The following is a 23,184-nucleotide window of genomic DNA, read 5'->3' on the forward strand; positions in this document are numbered from 1 at the left end:
AATCAATCAATAGCTTTTGGGCAAGATGGTGGCTGAGTGAACTTGCCTGGTAGTGTCTCTGCAGAGGGCGGCTGGGCAGCATTGAAGGCTCTTTGGGACCGCGCTGTTTCGGGGATTTTTGCTGATTGGAAGGTGTCTGGATGTCGATTTGGTGGGAAGGTAACAGAGAGGATACATCTATAATATATAAATGGAGGTCCCAGCTGGGCGCAGAAAGTTCCCTCCTTGGGTGGGCGGAGCCGCGGTCTGGGGCGCTGCTGCAGCTCGGGGAGCCTCCGCGGTCAGGGTTTTTTTTTTCCTTTTTTTGGAGGCTCTGTGGTGCTCAGGAATTCGTGGGTCCTGGGAGGGCTGGTGAGGGGTTGATGGGACAGGACTCCTTTGCAGATCGATTTGGGGAGACAGACGGTGTTTTGTTGTGAAGCGGGGGAATTTTTGGTTGCGGACAGGGGTGGTAGTGCTTCCGCCTGGAGCCCCATCCCTACAGGTCCGGCTGCTGATCTGCAACGGAATTGGATTTTTGGCAATAAGGGGACACAATTGGGAGATTGTTGCAGGGTGCAGTGAGGGAGGGGGACATGTCTGGAAGCCGATTGGGGAATATTTTGCGAAGTTTGGGAGTTCCGGTTTTGGAATCTGTTTTTGGTGTTTTCAGCTGAAGCCCAGCCCACCCGGCGGGGCTTGGGATCTGGGTCATTGAACTGGCTGTGGTGTAGAGGTGCCCTCAAGCGGCCGTTGCATGAGAGCACAGGGTGGGAGCTGTCCAAAGGCTGAAACGCTGAGGAGTAGGTGAATTGCAGGGTTCAGACATTAAATATAGAGTTTGCGGATCTGGCTTCCCCCATGGGGCTGGCACCCAGCTACGGGGATCCCTGAGGGCTGTGTTGCACTGCGGGGCTCCTAAGCTTCCTGTTGACCAGATTTGAGGTTGCCAGGTCTGGGTGCCCTGGACTCTAGTGGTCCACACCCCAGGCTCACACCTCTTGAGTCTTCAGTGTCTCAGACTTTCCACCCCTGAATCCATCATGCCCTGGGGTCTACCTGGGGTCCTTGAGTGCCCTGGACCTTAACGTTTGCGTTTTATCTTTATTGGTTCATATTGTTTTGTTTTTATTTTCATTTTATCTTATTTTTTACTCTTTTTGATGCCCTGATGGCTAATATTGCATTATCCCCTAGTCTTTTCTCCTAGCGTGTCCCCAAAGTCCTTTTTTTATACAGTTATTTAGGGGTTTTTTCATTGTTGTTGTAGATAGTGTTGCAATTGTGGTTTGTGTATACCTGTATTTCTCTTCCCCCTACCTGTTCCCCACCGTTTGCCCACCCTCTTTTTCTTTCTTCCCTTCTTCTCGTCTTTCTTTTTTTTTTATTATTATTATTTTTTCTTTTTCGGTTTTCTCTCTCCCTCTTGTCCCTCATTTTCCACTTATTTTATTTTAATTCAAGTATACAATAGGTGCTACAGGGAACACCTCACATTTGCTGGGTTTTCCCATCCTCCACTGCCTCATTTCTGTATGAACTGATTTAGGCTACCTACACTATACCCCTTCCCCTACATCTTGATATCCGCCATCATCTACTGTCTCTCCTATATTCCACCCCCCACCTCCCTTTCTTTGATCCACAAAGTGTTTAACTCTTAATTTCTAATATCTTTGTTTTGTTTTCTGTCTGGTATCCACTCTTGAAACTATTACCTTTCTTTTCTTTTTCCCTCTCTCACGAAAACAATAGCTTTGTAGCTCATACCATATTCCTCCCATATTCAGTCATATACCTCATAATAGGTACTCTACCTACTGCTATAACTCTACACAATTTACATGAATCTAACCTCCATCCTCCCAGATCTCATATTCTTGCTTTTTAACATATATCACCAATACTACTCTACACTTTTTCCTTGCTTACACAATTGCCTTTCCCCGGCACTAATACTTTCCTTTAAAGTGAACTTAACCAGCAACAAGAAATTAGAATAAGAAGAACAAAGTGACAAAAAGAAGATATAACACTTATGCAAAAATAACAGCTAATTAATCTCCAAGACTAGACAAAGAAGCTAAGGAACTGATTAAACCCGTCAAGATAAAAGGATGACCAGAAAGCAACAAAAATCAAAAAACCAAATCAGTAATCAGGAAAACACGGCTGAATCCAATCAACAAACTAAAAATCAGGAAGGGGAGCAGAACTTCGCACAAGCAATGAAAGATCTCAGAACATTTATCACCAACAAATTTGATGAAGTAAGGAAAGAGGTTAACAACATGAATACAACACTGAGAGGGGAAATTGCAGACATACGCAAAAACATAACAGACATGATGGAAATGAACACCACAGTTCAAGAAATCAAAAATACACTTGCAGCAAATATCAACAGAATAGAAGAGGCAGAGCAGAGAATTAGTGATGTGGAAGACAGTACATCAGAAATCAAACAGATAGTAGAAGGGTCGATAAAAAGATAGAAATAAATCCAGCTAGGACTTAGGGACCTGAATGACAATGCAAAACGCTCAAATATATGTATGATAGGTATTCCAGAAGGAGAAGAGAAGGGAAAGGGGTCAGAAGGAGTGTTGCAGGAAATAATGGCTGAAAACCTCCCAAATCTACTGAAACAGACAGACGTACATATCCAAGAAGCACAGCGCACTCCACTGGTCATAAATCCCAACAGGCCCACCCCAAGACATATACTCGTCAAATTATCCAATGCGCAACACAAAGAGAAAATCCTAAAAGCAGCAAGAGAAAAGAAAACCATCACATACAAGGGAAGCTCCATAAGATTAAGTGCTGATTTCTCATCTGAAACCATGGAGGCAAGGAAGCAGTGGTATGATATAGTCAAGGTACTAAAGGAAAAAAATTTCCAACCAAGAATACTCTATCCACCTAAATTAACATTCAAACATGATGGAGAGTTCAAAATATTCACAGATAAACAGAAACTGAAAGAGTATACCAACAAGAAACCTCCCCTTCAAGAAGTTCTAAAGGGAGTTCTGCAGGAAGAAAGGAAAAAACAGGAGAGGCAGATTTGGAGGAGAGTATAGGAGCAACAAAAAAAGACAAACTAGAAGGGAAAAAAAATACAAACAAAATATGAGACAAACACAAATCCAATAAAAATATGGCTAACACAAATAATTCCTTGAAAGTAATAACACTGAATGTCATTGGATTAAACTCACCTATCAAAAGATTCAGACTGGGACATTGGATAAGGAAATATGACCCATCTGTATGCTGTCTACAAGAGACACATCTTAGACCCAGAGACGCATGGAGATTGAAAGTGAATGGCTGGAAAACAATCATACAAGCTAACAATAACCAAAAAAAGGCAGGAGTAGCTATATTAATATCAGACAAAATAGACTTTAGATGTGAAACAATTGTAAGAGACAAAGAAGGATACTACATTTTAGTGAAAGGGGAAATCTGTCAAGAAGATCGAACAATCATAAATATTTATGCTCCTAACAAGAGTGCCTCTAAGTACGTGAGACAAACGCTGGAAAAACTAAGTGAAACAATAGATGAATCTACAATCATAGTGGGGCACTTTAATACACCACTATCTACCTTTGACAGAACATCTCAAAAGAGAATCACTAAAGAAACAAAATATTTGAACAGTATATTAGAGGAGCTGGAACTAATAGACATATATAGATCATTACACCCAAACACAGCAGGATATACATTCTTCTCAAGCGCACATGGATCATTCTCCAAGATAGACCATATGCTAGGCCACAAAGAAAGGCTGAATGAATTCAGAAACATTGAAATCAAACAAAACAATATCTCTGACCACAGTGGAGTCAAGCTGGAAATTTGCAAGGGACAGAGGCCCAGGTTTCACACCACGATTTAGAAATTAAACAGCACACTCTTAGAAAAACAGTGGGTCAAAGAGGAAATCTCAAAAGAAATTAATGACTACCTTGAAACAAATGATAATGATAACACAACATACCAAATTTTATGGGATACAGCAAAAGCAGTACTGAGAGGGAAATTTATAGCCATAAATTCATATATCAAAAAAGAAGAAAGAGCAAAAATTGAAGAATTAACTGCACATTTGAAGGAATTAGAAAACAACAACAAAGTGACCCAACAGGAAGAAAAAGGAAGGAAATGACAAAATTAAGAGCAGAACTAAATGAAATAGAAAATAAGAAAGCACTTGAAAAGATAAACAAGACCAAGAGCTGGTTTTTTGAGAAGATCAACAAAATTGACAAACCTTTAGTGTGACTAACAAAGAAAAAAAGAGAGAAGATGCAAGTACACAAAATAAGAAATGAGAAAGGCGATATCACCACTGACCCCACAGAAATAAAGACTATCATAAGAGGATACTTTGAAAAACTATATTCCAACAAAAATGACAATTTAGAGGAAATGGACAAATTCCTAGAAACACATAAGCAACCCATATTGATGAAAGAAGAAATTGATGATCTTAATAAACCAATCACAAGCACAGAGATAGAATCAGTCATTAAAAATCTCCCAACTAAGAAGAGCCCAGGGCCAGACGGCTTCACAGGTTAATTCTACAAAACATTCCGGAAAGAACTAACACCAATCCTGCTGAAACTATTCCAAAAAATCAAAACAGATGGAACATTGCCGAACTCCTTCTATGATGCCAACATTACCCTAGTACCAAAGCCAAACAAAGACACCACAAAAAAGGAAAATTACAGACCAATTTCTCTAATGAACCTAGATGCAAAAATACTTAACAAAATACTTGCTAATCGTATTCAACAACACATTAAACAAATTATACACCACGACCAAGTGGGATTTATTCCAGGTATGCAAGGATGGTTCAACATAAGAAAATCAATCAACGTAATACAACATATAAACAGATTGAAGGAAAAAAATCACATGATTATATCTATAGATGCAGAAAAAGCATTTGACAAAATACAGCACCCTTTCTTGATAAAAACACTCCAAGACATTGGAATACAAGGAAATTTTTTGAACATGATGAAGAGTATATATGAAAAACCTACAGCCAACATTGTTTACAATGGAGAAATCCTAAAATCCTTCCCTCTAAACTGAGGAACAAGACAAGGATGCCCATTGTGTCCGCTCCTATTTAACATTGTCTTGGAAGTACTTGCTCGAGCACTGAGGCAAGAACCAGATATAAAAGGCATTCAAATTGGAAGGGAAGAAGTCAAAATTTCATTATTTGCAGATGACATGATCCTATACATAGAAAACCCTGAGAGATCTACAACGAAGCTTCTAGAACTCATAAATGAGTTTAGTAAAGTTGCAGGTTATAAGATCAATGCACAAAAAGCAGTAGCATTTCTGTACACCAATAATGAGCAAGATCAGGAGGAAATCAAGAAACAAATACCATTCACAATAGTAAATAAAAAAATCAAATACTTAGGAATAAATTTAACTAAAGAGGTAAAAAACTTATACACGGAGAACTATACAAGACTGTTCAAGGAAACTAAAGAAGACCTAAATAAATGGAAGAATATTCCTTGTTCATGGATAGGAAGACTGAATATAATCAAGATGTCTATCCTTCCAAAACTGATCTACACATTCATGCAATCCCATTAAAAATCAACCCAGCCTTCTTTAAGGAACTAGAAAAACTATGAAATTTATTTGGAAGGGAAAGAGACCCTGAATAGCCAAAGACATATTGAAAAAGAAAAACGAAATTGGAGGAATCACACTACCTGACTTCAAAACATACTACAAAGCTACAGTAGTGAAAACAGCATGGTATTGGCATAAGGAGAAACACACAGACCAATGGAATCGAATTGAAAGCTCTGATATAGAACCTCACATATATAGCCATATAATATTCGATAAAGCCACCAAACCCTCTCAACTGGGAGAGAGTGGCCTATTCAACAAATGGTGCCTGGAGAACTGGATAGCCATATTTAGAAGAAAGAAAGAGGATTACCATCTCACACCTTATACAAAGATCAACTCAAGATGGATCAAAGACCTAAATATAAGAGCCAAGACCATAAAAACCTTGGAAAGGGGAAACAGACTTTGGCCCAGTGGTTAGGGCGTCCGTCTACCACATGGGAGGTCCGCGGTTCAAACCCTGGACCTCCTTGACCTGTGTGGAGCTGGCCCATGTGCAGTGCTAATGCACGCAAGGAATGCCCTGCCACACAGGGGTGTCCCCCGCTTAGGGCAGCCCCATGCGCAAGGAGTGCAACCTCACAAGGAGAGCCGCCCAGCACGAAGGAAAGTGCAGCCTGCCGAGGAATGGCACCGCCCACACTTCCCATGCCGCTGACGACAACAGAAGCGGACAAAGAAACAAGACGCAGCAAGAAGACACAGAAAACAGACAACCGGGAGAGGGGAGGGGAATTAAATAAATAAAAATAAATCTTAAAAAAAAAAAAAAACCTTGGAAAGCAGTGTAGGGAAACATCTACAGGACCTTGTAATAGGAAATGGCTTCATGAATATCACACCAAAAGCACGAGCAGCAAAAGAACTAATAGATAAATGGGACTTCCTCAAAATTAAAGCCTTCTGCACCTCAAAGGAGTTTGTCAAGAAAGTAAAAAGGGAGCCCACACAGTGGGAGAAAATATTTGGCAACCGTATATCTGATAAGAAACTTATAACTTGCATATATAAAGAACTCATATATCTTGAAAATAAAAAGATAAATAACCCATTTAAAAAATGGGAAAAAGATTTAAACAGACACTTCTCCAAAGAAGAAATACAAATGGCTAAAAAGCACATGAAAAAATGCTCCAAATCTCTAGCTATCAGGGAAATGCAAGTCAAAACTACAATGATATCAACTTACTCCCATAAGATTGGCAGCTATGAAAAAAACAGAAGAATACAAATGCTGGAGAGGATGTAAAGAAAGGGGAACACTCATCCACTGCTGGTGGGAATGCAGAAGGATCCAACCATTCTGGAGGATAGTTTGGCGGCTTCTCAAAAAGCTAACCATAGATTTGCCATATGATCCAGCAATACCACTGCTGGGTATATACCCAGCAGAACTGAAAACAAGGACACAAACCGATATATGTACACCAATGTTCATAGCAGCATTGTGCACTATCGCCAAAAGTTGGAATCAACCTAAATGCCCATCAACAGATGAGTGGATCAATAAAATGTGGTATATACACACAACGGAATACTACGCGGCTGTAAGAACAAATACACTACAAACACACGTGATAACATGGATGAATCTTGAGAACCTTATGTTGAGTGAAGCAACCCAGGCATTGAAGGACAAATACTACATGACCTCAATGATATGAAATAAACAAGCTGCCTCAGAGAGCTAGAGACTGAATGATAGGCTTACAGGAAATCGGGGGGTGGAGGAAGGATGTGAGCTGACATCTGCAGGGGTGGAATTTATGATGAGCTGGTGGTAAGTATGAACACAAAGAAGAGATAAAATGGGGGTAAGGGGTTGCCTTTGGGTGGGGCTTTGCGGGTTTGAGGGGGGCTGGGGATGGGCGTATGTGTAATATTGCCCAAAAAGTGGGGGGAGGGAGGGGTAGCATACGAACACAGGAGAGTGTCAGGTGTTGGTTGAGAGTAAAATGCTGAGAAAATCATATCAAAATATAATTAAGAGGGTTCTCTGTTTAGGATGCTCAGAAGGGATGGTCCGATGCGGGACGGGCTCCTGGGGAATGTCTGAATGCTCATTTTGCCAGAGTGGGTGATACCATTGGGTAGAGACCCAAGTAGTGAGAGTGGGGGTGGACCCACATCCTGGGGAGGACTAATGCCATCAAATAGAGGGAACTGTATCTCTCGAGAGAAAGGGTGGCTCCCAGGGCATTGGGGCAGCTGAGCAATTTAGGACCTGAACACTGTTGCAAGTATCTCTGGACGTGGCTCCTCGGGAAACGGAGGTTGGTTGTCACTGTGGGCACCAAGGGGATGGGAAAATGGATGTTAAATGTGTGAAACCAAGGTAAATGTGGGGTAAGAGAGGAGTTTCGTGAGAGTACACAAGGATGGATATAAAATATGTAATATTACATCATAAACATATATGGGACGACAGAATGATAATGTAAACCATAATGTAAAACATAGGATAACTAAAAATGTTAGAAAACTGCGTGTCCTAAAGTATGCACCACAATGTAAGCACAGATGTCACCTGGTTTGAAAGCTATTGTCTCAGACTCTGTACATCACTTTAAATAAATATGTTGTGAATAGGTTGTAAGAATATCGCTGTGGAAGGGAAAAGGTTTTGTGATGGATGTGTGGGAGTGCTGTAGATTGCATACATGAATTGCTGTGGTCTAGTGCTCTTGTGAAGAGAAGTTCAATAATTAGGGGGGAAAAAAAAGGAAAAGAAAAAGGATATAGAATTTTTCCAAGTCAACACGTATTCTATATCTAACCTTTAAACCCATCGCTATATCCCATTTTGCTAGTAAGAGATCCTGACATTATATTGGGGCTTCAATATTCAGGAAGTTCTGGATCCCAGAGTGGTCCAACAATGGCAGCAGAGGAATACTGGTATAGGATACTATTGACAGGGGATATATGGCTGACAGGGAGCTATACAGGGCATATGTCCAGGGTGCATGATAATGTTTAGATATACTCATAGTGGCAACAATTAAAAACTAAAGCTGGGGGGGTACTGGGTCCCTGGCCGGGGGTGCTGTGCCGTGGTCCCTAGGGGAGCAGCGGCAGTCCCCCAAGTGCAGCAGCAAGGACCGAGAAGGAATGAGGGTCCAACAGTGAGCCCCTGATACTAATGACTATGCTTGTGAGCCTATATGCCTGAAATAAGAACAAGGCCTAGAGCAGCACTGTGCCTGGGAATTTCCTCCTGACAGCCTTCATGTTACTCAAATGTGGCCAGTCTCAAAGCCTAACTCAGCATCTAAATGCAATGCCTTCCCCCCAGCATGGGACATGACACCTGGGGATGAGCCTCCCTGGCACTGAGGGATCACTATCAACTAACAACTGATAATGCAAACGGAAAATGACCTTGAATTGAAGGTTCGATGCGGGTCAGTAGAATATCCCTGTCTACATAGAATAATATGACTTTAAAATGCTGTTTGATCTAATGTAAGGGGGAAATAGAAAGGAGAAATGAGTTTACATGGCTATGAGTCTCTAAAAAAAAGAGTCTGGAGGCTGTCAGAAGGATTGCCCTTATGCACAACTGAGCAGAGTCTAAGAGACAGATAAAGTAGATACAATCCCCAGGTATTGGTTCCTTTGAGGGCTAAAGGGACCCACGGGTTCTATGGTCATGGCAGATAGGGTTCACTGCCATGTCAGATGGCCCTTCTTTGGAGCTGGTGTTTCTGCGTGATGAAACTGGACCCAGAGGGGATCTCTTTTCATAAGACTATCATGCTACTTTACTGGAATTGTAGTTGGTATTGGGGTTTAAGATATATTTAGGGGATTGAATCTTTTTACTGACAATATGATAGCCCGGCCCTGAGCCTCAACAGACTCCAGCTCCTACAATCTGATTTATTGGACTCACTTCTCACTCAGCTAAGATGGAGTTGAAGAAGGACAACCACCACACCATGGAGCCTAGAGTGCCTACAACTGAAAGCAGGAGGATTGCATCCAGTAACCATGTGGAATCTGAGCCTCCTCTTGACATAGTGGTGCAACAGACACAACCAATCCAAGGACCACAGAGAAAAGGTGGCATTGGAGTGGGAAAAGTGGACATGGTGGCTGATGGGTATGGGGAATGGCAGGAAGAGATGAGAAGTGGAGGCACCTTTGGGACTTGGAGTTGCCCTGGATGGTGCTTCAGGGGCAATCACCGGACATTGTAAATCCTCCCAGGGCTCACTGGATGGAATGGGGGAGAGTGTGGGCCATGATGCGGACCAATGACCATGAGGTGCAGAGATACCCAGAGATGTACTTACCAAATGCAATGGATGTGTCATGATGATGGGAGTGAGTGTTGCTGGGGGGGGAGGGGTGCAGTGGGGGTGGTGGGGTTGAATGGGACCTCATATATATATTTTTTAATGTAATATTATTACAAAGTCAATAAAAAAAAAGAAAAAAGAAAAACACTCAGCAAAATGGACAAAGAGAACAGACAACTGGGGTTGGGGGGGGGAAGGAAGGGGAGAGAAATAAATAAATCTTTTTTTAAAAAGTGAAAAAAAAAAGAAGACCCAGGGTTTGAACCGTGGACCTCCCGTGTGGTAGGCAGATGCCCTATCCATTGGCCTTAAGTCTGCTTTCCTAGTTTTTCAAAGTGTACTCTTATGCTAGTCTTTATTTCTGTGTGGTCTGTGGTGATATCTCCTTTCTCATGTCTTATTTTGTGTATTTGCATCTTCTTTCTTTTTTTCTTTGTTAGTCTAGCTAAGGCTTTGTCAATTTTCTTGATCTTCTCAAAGAACCAGCTCTTGGTTTTGTTTATTTATTCAAGTGCTTTCTTATTTTCTGTTTTAGTTAGTTCTGCTTTTATCTTTGTTATTTATTTCTTCTTCCTTTGGGGTTATTTTGTTTTTTTTTTTTTTTTTACTAATTCTTCCAATTGTGCAGTTATTTCTTCAATTTTTGCTCTTTCTTCTTTTTTGATGTATGAATATATGGCTATGAATTTTCTTGTCAGTACCTCTTTTGCTGCTTCCTGTAAGTTTTGATATGTTGTGTTATCACTTTCTTTAGTTTCAAGGTAGTTATTGATTTCTTTTTTAGATTTCCTCCTTGACCCACTGTTTTTCTAAGAGTGTGTTGTTTAAATTCCATACCTTGGTGTGAAATCTGGGCCTCTGGCCCTTGCAGATTTCCAACTTCACTCCACTGTGGTCAGAGGAATTGTTTTGTATGATTTCAATCTTTCTGAATTCACTGAAACTTTCTTTGTGGCCTAACATATGCTCTATCTTGGAGAATGATCAATATGCACTTGAAAAAAATGTATATCCTGCTGTATTTGGATGTAATGTTCTGTATATATTTATTAAGTCCAGCTCCTCTAACATACTGTACAAAGTTTTTGTTTCTTTATTGATTCTCTTTTGAGATGTTCTGTCCAAAGTTGGTAGTGGTGTATTAAAGTCCCCCACTGTAATTGTTGAGGCATCTATTCTTTCACTTAGTTTTTCCAGTCTTTGCCTCATATATTTGGAAGCTTCCTTGTTAGGAGAATAAATGTTTATGACCGTTCTTGAAAGAATATCCCTTTCATTAATATGTAGTGTGCATCTTTGTCTCTCACAGTTGTTTTGCCTTTAAAGTCTATCTTGTCTGATATTAATATAGCTACTCCTGCTCTTTTTTGGTTATTGTTCACTTGTAAGATTGTTTTCCAGCCATTCACTTTCAACCTTCTTGAATCCCTGGTTCTAAGATTTGTTTCTTGTAGACAGCATATAGATGGGTCATATTTCCTTATCCAATCTTCCAGTCTGAATCTTTTGACAGGTGAGTTTAATTCATTGACATTCAATGTTATTACATTCAAGGAATTATTTATATTAGCCATATTTTCTTTGGATTTGTGTTAGTCATGTTTTGTTTGATTTTTTTTTCTCTTTTTGTCTTTTAATTGCTCTTATACTCTCCTCCAACTCTGCCTCTCCTGTTTTTTCTTTCTTCCTGCAGAACTCAATATAGTATTTCTTGAAGGGCAGGATTTTTATTGGCATACTCTCTTAGTTTCTGTTTATCTGTGGATATTTTGAACTCTCCATCATTTTTGAAGGCTAGATTAGCTGGATATAGTATTCTTGGTTGGAAATTTTTTCTTTTAGTACCTTGACTATATCATACGACTGCCTTCTTGCCTCTATGGTTTCAGATGAGAAATCATCTCTTAATCTTATAGAGCCTCCTTTGTATGTAATGGTTCTCTTTTCACTTGCTGCTTTTAAAATTTTCTCTTTGTCTTGATCATTGGATAATTTGGCAAGTATATGTTTTAGGGTAGGCCTGTTGGGATTTATGTTTGAGGTGTGTTGTGCTTCCTGGACATGTACCTCAGTAGATTTGGGAAGTTTTCAGCCATTATTTCCTCCAAAACCCCTTCTATTCCCTTTCCCTTCTCTTCTCCTTCTGGAATACAAAATGCATGCTTGTGCATTTTGCATTGTCATTCAGGCCCCTAAGTCCTAACTGGATTTTTTCTATCTTTTATTGATCAGTTCTACTATATGTTTGATTTCAGTTGTACTGTCTTCCACATCACCAATTTTTTCCTCTGCCTCTTCAAATCTGCTGTTATTTGCTGAGAGTGTATTTTTGATTTCTTGAATTCTGCTGTTCACCATCATCAAATCTGTTATCTTTTTAAATATGATTGCAATTTCTTCTATAGTCTCTCCAAGTATTTTCTTCATATTCTTAATCTCCTTCACTTCATCAAATCGGTCACTTATATGTTTTGAGAACTTTAATTACTTGTTTGATGGTCTGCTTCTCTTCCTGTTTGTTTTTTAAATTTGTTCATTGGGTTGGGCCTTGTTTTCCTGATTATTGGTTTGTTTTGTAATTTTTTATTGCTGTCTGGTCATCATTTTATCTTGGGTTTCATCAGTTCCTTAGCTTCTTTTGTCTAGTCTTGTGGCTTAATTAGTTGTTTCTGCATATGTGTTATGTCTTCTCTTTGTCACTTTATTCTTCTTATTCTATTTTCTTGTTGCTGGCTAAGTTCACTTGAAGGGAAATATTAGGGTCAGGGAAAGCAAAATGAGTAAGAAAAGAAAATGTATAATAGTATTAATAGTATATGTTAACAGAGGAAACTTGTGAGACCTAGGATAATAGATATTAGACTTATGCAAGCTGTGTATAGTTATAACAATAAGTAAAGTAGAGTGTCTATAATGAGACAGTCAACTGAATATGAGGGGGAGCATAGTAAGAATTAAAAGGCCAGTGTTTTCAGGAGAGAGGTAAACAGAAAAGAAAGACAATAATACAAAGAGTGAATAAAAGACAGAAAATAGAACAAAAGTATTAGAAATAAAAAGTCAGAAAATTTGGGGGCCAAGTGAAGAGAGGTGGAATGTAAGAGAAACAATAAATGATGGAGGACAGAAAGATGTAGAGAAAAGAGGATAGTGTTGGTGGTCAAAATCAGTACACACAGAAAAGAGGAAATGGAGGATGAGGAAACACAGCAAATGTGAAGTGCTCCCTGCAGCACCTAATACAAGAAAAAAAAAAAAAGAAGAGAAAGGAAGAAAAATTTTTAAAAGGGGGGGGAAGCAAGCAAGAAAAAGAAAAAGAGAAAAAAGAAAAGAAAAGAAAAGAAAAGAAAGAAAAGGAAAGAAATGAAAAGAAAAGAAAAAGGGACTTTGGGGGGTAAAGAGGAAGGAAAAACCAGAAGACAAAACAATGACAATAACAAAAAAACCAAAATTTCAAGCTAGGAATCCTCTTTGTGGTGAAATAAAATGCTTAGGAATCTGAAGTTCCCTCTTTCTCCCTTCCTCATTTCCCTCTCCTCCAGGGCAGCAGGAAAGTTGAGTGAGGGGCTCAGTAGGAGGTTCAAGTAGGTCCTTGGTGAATCAACTCAACACAGAAGACAACGACTCTTTATTTCCCATGAGAAAGCACCTACACCTCACCAGGAACCCCAAATATGCTATTGAAAGCTTGGAAAGCACATCCTATGGCCCCTCTCCCTTTGGTGTGCTGGGGGAGGGCTAATTGATATTCTGACTCATCCTTCTCCCAGACCAAGTTTCCTATCCCAGGGTGTTTAGGTAAATTGGGCTTTTTCAGCAGATTCACCTCTCCTTTCTTCCCAGGCTCTCCCCAAGCCAGCTGGTATGCTCTTCCAAGCTCAAAAAAAAAAAAAAAAAAAAAAAAAGGGGGGGGGGCAGAAAATTGAACCTACTCACCTGTCCCCTTCATGTCTCCCCCTAAATCTCTTGCACTCACAGAGTCAGTCCAAAACCAGAGGGCTAGGGTAATTACAACCTCAGGGAGCACTGGATTCAGGAATGGGAAGACTGGGGTGGGATATTGCAGACTCAAGGTATGTGGGTCTGTGGAGCATGGGCTATGGGGGCTTAGGGGACATGGACCCCAGAACCACACCCTGGAAACATGGGGTTTGGGAACACCCCTGCACAACCAACAGTTTTCTGGGACCACTGCAGCCGCCAGCCCTAGGTGGAAGGGTCCTGCCCACAACTTCTGACCTCCATGTCAGAAACCCAAAATTCTACCTCTAACAAGCACCACTCCTGTCACTGTCTCTCCAAATCAATGTCCAGACAGCTCTGGCCCTGCAAGCCCCCAAAACAGCCTACTCTGGCAGGACTCCAACCCCACCCACACACTTCTTTTCAGGAGAGATTATGAGGTGCACTCACACAGATGTCATCTTGCTCTGCCCTAGAAATACATAATTTAACATGAGGTTTTGAAGAGAAAAGGCCTGGGCTTAAAGGGAAAGCTGGGAGTCATTGTAAAGCCATATGTAAAAGTTTTATTTTAACCTGTGATTAAATCATAATGTACTTGCTCTTCTCAAAAACCTAGTGAGGGGAGAAATGTAAAAAATCAGAAAATTCTAATACAGGACTGGGGGTGGGATGCAGCATTAGAGGTGAACTCAGAGTGTAACAGGGCTTACATAGTAGACCTGAGAGGCTCAGGAATCCATAGTTATAGTTGATAGGACAATGTCGCTGAAGTTTAGGGTTTGCTCTTTCTGTCCTGAGCAACTGGTCAGAACACATGATCTTTGCAAAATAAAAATTTTAATACTTTTGTAATAACTTATAGGCCATCTATTATATGGCTATGACTCTTAAGTAGAATAAACTATAAAACTAAGTAGAATAATTAAACTATAAAAACAAGCTTTAAAAATAGTAAATCCTTAGAACAGTGATCTCTTTTTATTGGTCTGTTCCATTTCAGATCCTAAAATACAGCCCAGTTTAGAGATAATGTAATGGTTGTTATGCAATTTGGCCAAGTCCCACAGCTCTTATGTGGTAAAATGGGCACTCAAACTCAGATTGTTCTGATTCTGAAATTCAAGCTCTAATTTAATCTCTTCTACTGAATCTCATTGATAGCATCATGAACACAGTCAAATTATTTATTGAGTCACCATTCATTAAATGATTCACCCTTAGTAATTCTCTCCTAAATGTTTCTTGATAATCATGTCCCACTCAATCATAGTTTCTCAAGAACTTTTTTCAGTGCTGCCTTTACTTCCTTGTTCCTCAGGGTATAGATGAGTGGGTTAAGTATGGGGGTCACCATGGTATAGAAGAGGGAAATAAACTTTCCCTGGTCCTTGGCTCTGTTCTTGGCTGGCTGCAGATACATGAAGGTGATAGTTCCATAGAAGATGATGACCACCAACAGGTGAGAAGAGCAGTCCCAAACACTTTATGTCTTCCAATGGCTGACTTGGTCTTCAAAATTGCTTGAGCCAGGTACCCACAGGAGGTTAGGATGAGTGACAAAGGCGCCACCAGGCATTATATGCTAGCCACAAAGCACTCAGGCTTGTTGAATGTGGTGTCCACACATGCCAACCTGATAAGTACAGAGACCTCAAAGAAGAAATGATCCACCTGGTGATGACCACAAAAGGGAAGCTGAAGGGTGAGTGTGGACTGAATCAATGTGGTGGCCACCCTACTAAGCCATTATAGAGGCCAAGACATGGCAGAGCTGATGATGCATGAAAAAAGCATAATGTAGAGGACAGCAAACTGTAGCATAGCAATCATTGGACATCACAGTCAGGAGGATACACTCAGTGGAGCCCAGTGCAAGGGAGACATAGAGTTGAATCACACAGCCTCCAGATGTGATGGACTTATCTGAACCCCACAGGTTGCTAGAAGCTGGGGAATGATACTGCTGATGAAGAAGAGGTCCAGGAGGGAGAGATGGGAGATGAAAAAGTACTTAGGAGTGTGGAGTTTAGAGTCCAAGATGGACACCAAGATGATAGTAGTGTTGCCTAGAGGGGTCATGAGGTAAAGGAACAAGATGACTCCAAAGAGAACCAGCTCCAACTGAGGCTTGTCTGAAAAACCTATTAGAATGAATCCAGGGAGGGCACTCTCATTGGTCCACTACATTACTCTCATTTTGAGTCTGAAAGATCAAATCATATAATATATTAACCTCAGGGATTTTATGTCAAATCCATGACAAGACTTAGTGCTGGAAAATCAAACTTTGGAAATAAGTGAAGAGAAAAGGACAAAGTAGAGAACACCACTGTGTGATACCTTTGATTATTCCATGAACACAATCTATTTGCCATAGGTTTTCCATCTACCTTGAGGACAAAACAAAAGGTCATAGTGATTATAAAGCTAAAATGTACAAAAGATTGAAGTTTTCCCCACATTTTCATGTCCATTAACTTTTTCAATGTAAAGGTAATGGCATTTTGTAGAAACTGTGAGAAATATAAATACCAGAGAAATATAGTGCATTAGGAAAATCTACCAAATGGATAGGTAGATTAGGTAGATACGATGATGAAATACATCAGAGAGTTCATGATCACGTTTATGCATGCAATGTATTATGAGAATGCAGAGGAGTTTGAGTAACCTATGGAATGATATATTTGAGATTAGTTCTAGGGTGAACTGACAACCTGCTCTTACAGAGATGCAGAGTTAAAAATCCAGGCCTAAAGAATTACAATAAGTCTAGAAATGGAGGTGACACTATAGGGTGGCATAGAAAGTAAAAAAAAAAAAAAAAAAAAAAAAGTGAGTAATTCACTAAGTTGAAATAATTATAATAAAAAAACTCTTAGGGTCAGAATCTAGAATATAGGTTACCAGGGGAGGAGGTGGGAATAGGAAATGGGAATTTAAAGCCTAAAGGGTACTGGGTTCCTATTTGGAATCATGGAAAGGTTTTGGGAATGGATGGTATTGATGGTACTACAACATTGTGAGTGCAATTAACAACACTGAAATACATTCCTGCATGTGATTAAAAGGGGAAATATTAGATAGTATACATAGTAACAATAAATTTTTTTTTAAATCCTCGGAAATATACTACACAGTGAATGCTATGTTACACAACGGACTCTAGTTAATAGAACAATTATAAAAATATGCTGTCATCAGTTGTAACAAATGTTCCACATCAATGCAAGGTGTTGGTAGTAGAGTGGTAATAGGAACCCTGTATTTTGTGAATGGTTGTTTTGTAAACTCACAACTTCTCTAATATAGAAAAAATTAAAAGAGCAAGTAACTAAATTTAGAAGGGATTATTGCCTATATGGACTAAATCAAATAACAGGATATGGTATTTAAAGATAAGTTTGGAGGCATCTTTGGGACTTGGAGCTGCCCTGGATGGTGCTTCAGGGGCAATCACCGGACATTGTAAATTCTCACAGGGCCCACTGGATGGAATGGGGGAGAGTACGGGCCATGATGTGGACCACTGACCATGAGGTGCAGAGGTGCCCAGAGATGTACTTACCAAATGCAATGGATGTGTCATGATGATGAGAATGAGTGTTGCTGGGGGGGGGGGGGGTGCTGGGGGGGTGGGGTTAAATGGGTTCCCATATATTAAAAAAAAAAAGATAAGTTTGAGTCAATTTTTCAAAGACCTTAAATGTCATTAAACCTTATTTGGATATAATTGGGTAAAAGAGAAGTAAGGTCTTTGTAAGAGGGATGTGGTTTTGTTTGAATTTTCTTTTTAAAGATATGCATCTACACAGTGTAGTAAAATTTAAAACAGAAACCCCTCTAGTCCAGAAACTCTGTTTAAAAAATAAATGGATATCTTGTGCGCCCCAATCGGCGAGCTGCAGGGTGGGGAAAGTCTCCCAAGCGCTGCGCCTCATCCCCCACACCCAGCCTGATCCCTGCACACACACAGCCTCCCTGCCCGCGCTGCTGAGCCTTGGGCTGCCAAGGCGGTGGTGACTCTTCGGCTGCGCTGCCCACTTCAGCTCCTTCCTTGCGCTGGATTTCTCGGCAGGGAGCCCCGCGTGGGGAAGGGGTGAAGAGCGAGGAAGACTATTGTTCTTTTAAAGGGTGCCTTAGCTTTCTCCCATTACCTCTCCTTGAGCCTTCCTCCTAGAGATGGTGAACCAGAGTCAGGGCCGTACAGATAAGGGGGAGACCCCGCAGGATCTCCAGCCAGGGAGACTCCCCTCTGTGGAGGGGAGGGTTTTCCAGTGACAAATCATTAGCGAAGGGAATCGTCGCGGGGACAGGCGCCCAGCGGGAGCGGGAATCCCACAGCCTCTGTGGTGCCCGAGGCTGTGCCTCAGCTGAGCGGGTCTGTGGAGCTACCTGCGCCTGTAGAGATGCCTGTCTCCAAGGGACAGTGCTTCAGCTGACCTTCCCATAGCTTGTTCTATGAAGGACCCTAGCCCTGAGGTTTTGTCTAGTTCGAATTGGCAGAAAAGCTCCCCCTGGGTAAACAGGAAGACTTCAAGGTCAACACTGTCTCTTCCACCAGAACCAGTGGGCATCCTTAGGAGCAAAACGTGTTCTAGGAGAGTCAAAATCAAAGGAGGGGCCTCAACCGCCAAGTTCTGTGGAGAACGTTGACTGGCTACCGAGGACATGCTTGGGGAAGCTTTAAGCATGCAACACCCATGGGAGCCTCGTGGAAGTGTGTGATGACTATAATTTGAACGAGAAGGAATATTTTTTTGATCCGTATCCAGGAGCCTTCACTTCCATTTTAAATTTCTACTGGACAGGAAACTCCACATGATGGAAGAAATGTGGGCTCTCTCTTTTGACCAAGAGCTTGGTTACTGGGGAGTTGATGAGATTTATTTAGAGTCCTGCTGTCAAGCCAGATATCATCAAAAGAAAGAGCAAATGAATAAAGAACTGAGGCACGAGCCCAAGGCAATGAGAGACCAAGAGGGAGAAGAGTTTGATTATACCTACTGCCCTGAGAAAGGAAGAAACTGGGACTTGCTGGAAAAACTGAACTGATTAGTAACTTCAAAGCCATGAAATATAAAATGATTTTCACTGTGGTTCTGATTTTGGAGTCAAAGAAAACTGCAATCTACCAATTGTCCACCTTGGACTTTCCAGTTTCCTTTGACTAAAAATTTGGAAGATCTTAGCCATCATGTCTATCCTATACATTTCACACTCCATCATTACTTTATCACTCAACACATTACAGGAGCTGCAGGAAACAGATGAATTCAGACAACCAAATGACAATCTCCAGTTAGCACATGTGGAGGCTGTGTATATTGCTTGATTTGTGGGAGTACATTTTATTGTTCCTATCCTCATGCAATAAATGGAAGTTCTTTAAAGGCCCACTAAACATCACTGATTTGCTGGCTATTTTACATTACTATGTCACCATTTTCCTGATGGAATCCAACAAAAGCATGCTACAGTTCCAGAACATGAGGTGTGTGGCTCAGATCTTCTGATTCATGCATATCCTGAGAATCCTAAAACTCAAAAGACATCCAATAGGCATGCAGTATCTGGGTTTCACCCTCAAAGAGAGTTACAGTGAATTTGACTCATTGATACTGTTTTTGGCAATGGAGATCATGATATTTTCAACCTGTCATCTTTTGCTGAGAAAGATGAAGATGCTACCAAATTCACCAATATCCCCACATCATTTTGGTGAGCCACCATCACCATGACCATTATAGGCTATGGTGACATTTACCCTAAAACACTATGATAGAAAATCATGGGTGTCCTCTGCTGTATTGCTGGGATCCTGGTTATAGCCTTTCCCATCCCAATCATTGTAAACAAATTTTCTGAGTTTTACAAGGAGCAGAAATGCCAGGATAAAGCAATTAAAAGAAGAGAGGCTCTGAAGCAGGCAAAGAGGAATGGAAGCATCATTCTATGAACTTAAGGTATGCCTTTGGTGGATGTATGGAACTGAGAGATGCGGCTGTGGAGAAGGCAGGAGAGTTGGCCAATATGAAGGACTCAGCCAATGATTATTAACTGTCTCCCAGCCTGTGGAGGTGGACTGGGAAGGCACTGTCTGAAACAAGTTTCTATAAGTCTTAGGAGGATAAGCATCAGAAAGTTAGCCAAAAGGAATCCCATGAGCAGGTGAACAACACTCCTTCCTTCAGCCACAGCACCTAAGTGACCAGAAACTGGAGTGCTATACAATGAAATCACCAAGACATAGCCTCCTTCTCACCTAAACCCAGACTACCAGGAACAGACCATCTGCGTTTGAGGAAGAGATTGAGGTGGAAGAGGTGGCCTGCCCCCAGAGCAGCTGGCCTTGGTGCACACCAAGATCATGATGGACATGAAAAGCATTGACAGCATTGACAGCTTCACCAGCTATACCACTGAATTCCCTGGGACAGAGACTTCCCCTGCCACTGCCCTCTGCTTCCCACTTGCAGGGGAAGTTCCTCACTGACCTTATGTGAACAGAAGAGCACGACAGAGCCTAGGTCCCCTGTCTCTAACACTTAGAAAGAAAGGGCCGGCTGTGTGGGATGCTGCCTTGACACATCCTCCAATTGACGTAACTGTGAACCTGAATGCCCATGGTTCCCAGGGCGGCCCACAGTCCTCCACAGTCTGGCATTGTCCCTGACAGCCCTAAGGGCATGCTGAAAGGCAACAACTCACTCAAGCCCAGATCCCTCAAAGTGAGCTCTCAGGAAAGTAGATGCGGTGCACCACAGACACCCCACCCCCAGCATAGCCAGGCCACTGCCAGTCATCACAGCTGACTCTGCTCACCACTTCATAGCACATCAGCACCAACATCTTGGAAGAAAACTCTCCCCAGGGAGACACACTTTGATGGGCAGGGAGGTTTCTGACAATTGTCAGGGACCTTCAAAAGGTTTATCCCCTCAGTTTCCCAAGCAAAAACAGTTTCTTTTCTTTTCAAGGGAGAGGAGGAGCTTCATTGAAATAGACACCGGTGAAGACAATGACTCTTTTCTTTTTCTCCACTCTAATCCATATTTTATTCCTCCATCCTGAGGACCCTGAGATGGTGATATCCACTCCACCTCTAAATTGAGAGGGGGCTTAGATCCCACATGGCTGATGGATGGAATTCTCCTGCTTGCAGCTGTAGACCCTCTGGGTTCCCTGGTGAGATGGTTGACTATCATCACCTCCATTAGCTGACCTGGGTCCAATGAACTGGAGAGTAGGTGTTGCAACTCTGCTGAAGTTCAGGGCCCAGCTGGCACATAGACAGTGCAGAGATTCAAGACTCCTGAGCATACACCAACCCCAGTGCCAACCACAGGTTCAGTAAAAGTGACAGAAGAGGCATGCATAGAGAGGTCATATCTGTGTCCAACTCTGTTGCACTCAGGAGCACAAGTGCCAAAGTTGGACCCACTGGCAAGCAAAAAACTGCAGAGCCATCTGCCATGACCATAGGGCTTAGGTGTCTCCATAGCCCTAAGGAGCACCACTACCTGGGGTTGTATCTACTTTGGCTGTCTCTGAGATCCTGCTGAGGTGTGCATAAGCGCAAGCCTTCTGATGACCTCCCAACTCATTTTGAAAACTCTTAGCCATATAAACTCATTTGTCTTTATCATTTCCCCCTTTTATTCAAGGTCTTTTTCTAGTTGCATTACCAGCTGGTGCTCAGCAGTAATCCCTCTGCACCAGGGAGGCTCATCCCTGGGAGTCATGTCCGTTGATGGGGGGAATGTAATGCTGAGTTTGGCTTAGAGAGTGGCCACATATGAGTAACATGGAGGCTCTCAGGAGGAAACTCTTAGGTACCCTGCAGCTCTAGGCCAAGTTGAAAATTCAAGCACACAGGCTCATAAACATAGTCATCAGTATCAAGGGCCCAACATTGGACCATCCTTCTCTGTGCCCTTGCACTTGGGGGACTGTTGCTGCTCCATTGGAGAGTGTGACAGGGTTTTCCAGAATGGGAACTCAGCATTCCCTCAGTTTTCATGTGATACTCTACCCTCTATGTCAATACCCAACAAACATCTGAACAGATCTATGTAACCTATATGCATGCCCTGGAGAATTCCCTCCCACCTTAAGGGGAAGGGGAGAGAGGAATAGAATAGTTAAAAGAGGGGGTTACTGGGGGGGGGCAATGGAAGTGTTCTGAATGATCCTGCAATGATGGATACTGGCCATTTTAAATATCACCCAAATTTATAAAGGTGTACAGTCTACAATATAAACCATAATGTAAATCATATTGTAACCAAAAATTTATAAAAGTGCATAGTCTAAAATGTGAATGATAATGTAAACTATAATGGAACCATGATTGGTAGCTATGTTTAAATATCTGTAAATCAGTTGCAGCAAATATAGCATCCACATGTAAAAAAAAATCATTCTGAGGAAGGGGGAAAAGGGGTTTGATGTTAGGTATATGAGAGTTCCCTATATTTGATATGTGACTTTACTGTGACCTAAAACTTTGAAGATATAATTTAAAAAAAGAGTTTGTAGACACTGAAGAAGGAATGGAAGAGATTGTCTTGCCACTGTACACACACACAGGGCAATACCTATTAGAGAGATGAAAGGCAAAACATCAAAAAAAAATTTTTATATTTTTCATTTTTTAATGCTCCAAATTATTTTTTACTTTATTTTAGTTTTTCTAAATTTTTATGTATTCTATTTCTAATCTTTAAGACTATCATTAATATTTCATTTTCTGATTAATTGTACTTGGAAATATTTTAGACTTCATTTTTGAAGAAGTTTTGGATCACAGAGGGGTTCAACTATGGCAGGGGAGGAACACTGATGTGGGGTGTCATTGACAATGACTTTTTAGAGTTCCAAGGGCTGAGGCAGGACCAGCAGGCAAGCTCCAGCCCAAATTGCTTTGCAGATAAGCCTAGTGATGGAAGAGACCCTTTAAGAGAAAAGGTTTCTGTTGGCTCTTCCTCCCCAGGACACAGATCACAACTGCAGGCAAGACATTCACCACGCTATGGGTGAGTAAGAAAGGACAATAGTCAAGAAGGGTACAAGATGGAAAACCACTTCTTTGCCCCAGAGACTCATTCCAACCCAGGAGAGAGAAATTATTTTCCCACATGTGAAACTAGCATTGACTAGTTACAAAAGCAATAAAAAGGAAAAACAAAACAAAATTCTTATTCCTTAAAAAACACAGGTAACCATGTCTGTG

The 23,184-nt window shown here is 41.2% G+C and overlaps 1 long non-coding RNA gene and 1 pseudogene across 2 annotated transcripts in view; one reads left to right on the forward strand and one right to left on the reverse strand.

Annotated features, from left to right (window-relative positions):
* Positions 1–23,184, reverse strand: part of LOC139437829 (uncharacterized) — a 185,200-nt gene that overhangs the window by 105,377 nt on the left and 56,639 nt on the right. The gene's annotated exons all lie outside the window — the stretch shown is intronic.
* Positions 18,411–23,111, forward strand: LOC131276573 (potassium voltage-gated channel subfamily B member 2-like; annotated as a pseudogene).

This window comes from Dasypus novemcinctus, chromosome 29, assembly GCF_030445035.2.
Source record: "Dasypus novemcinctus isolate mDasNov1 chromosome 29, mDasNov1.1.hap2, whole genome shotgun sequence".
Lineage (NCBI taxonomy): Eukaryota > Metazoa > Chordata > Mammalia > Cingulata > Dasypodidae > Dasypus > Dasypus novemcinctus.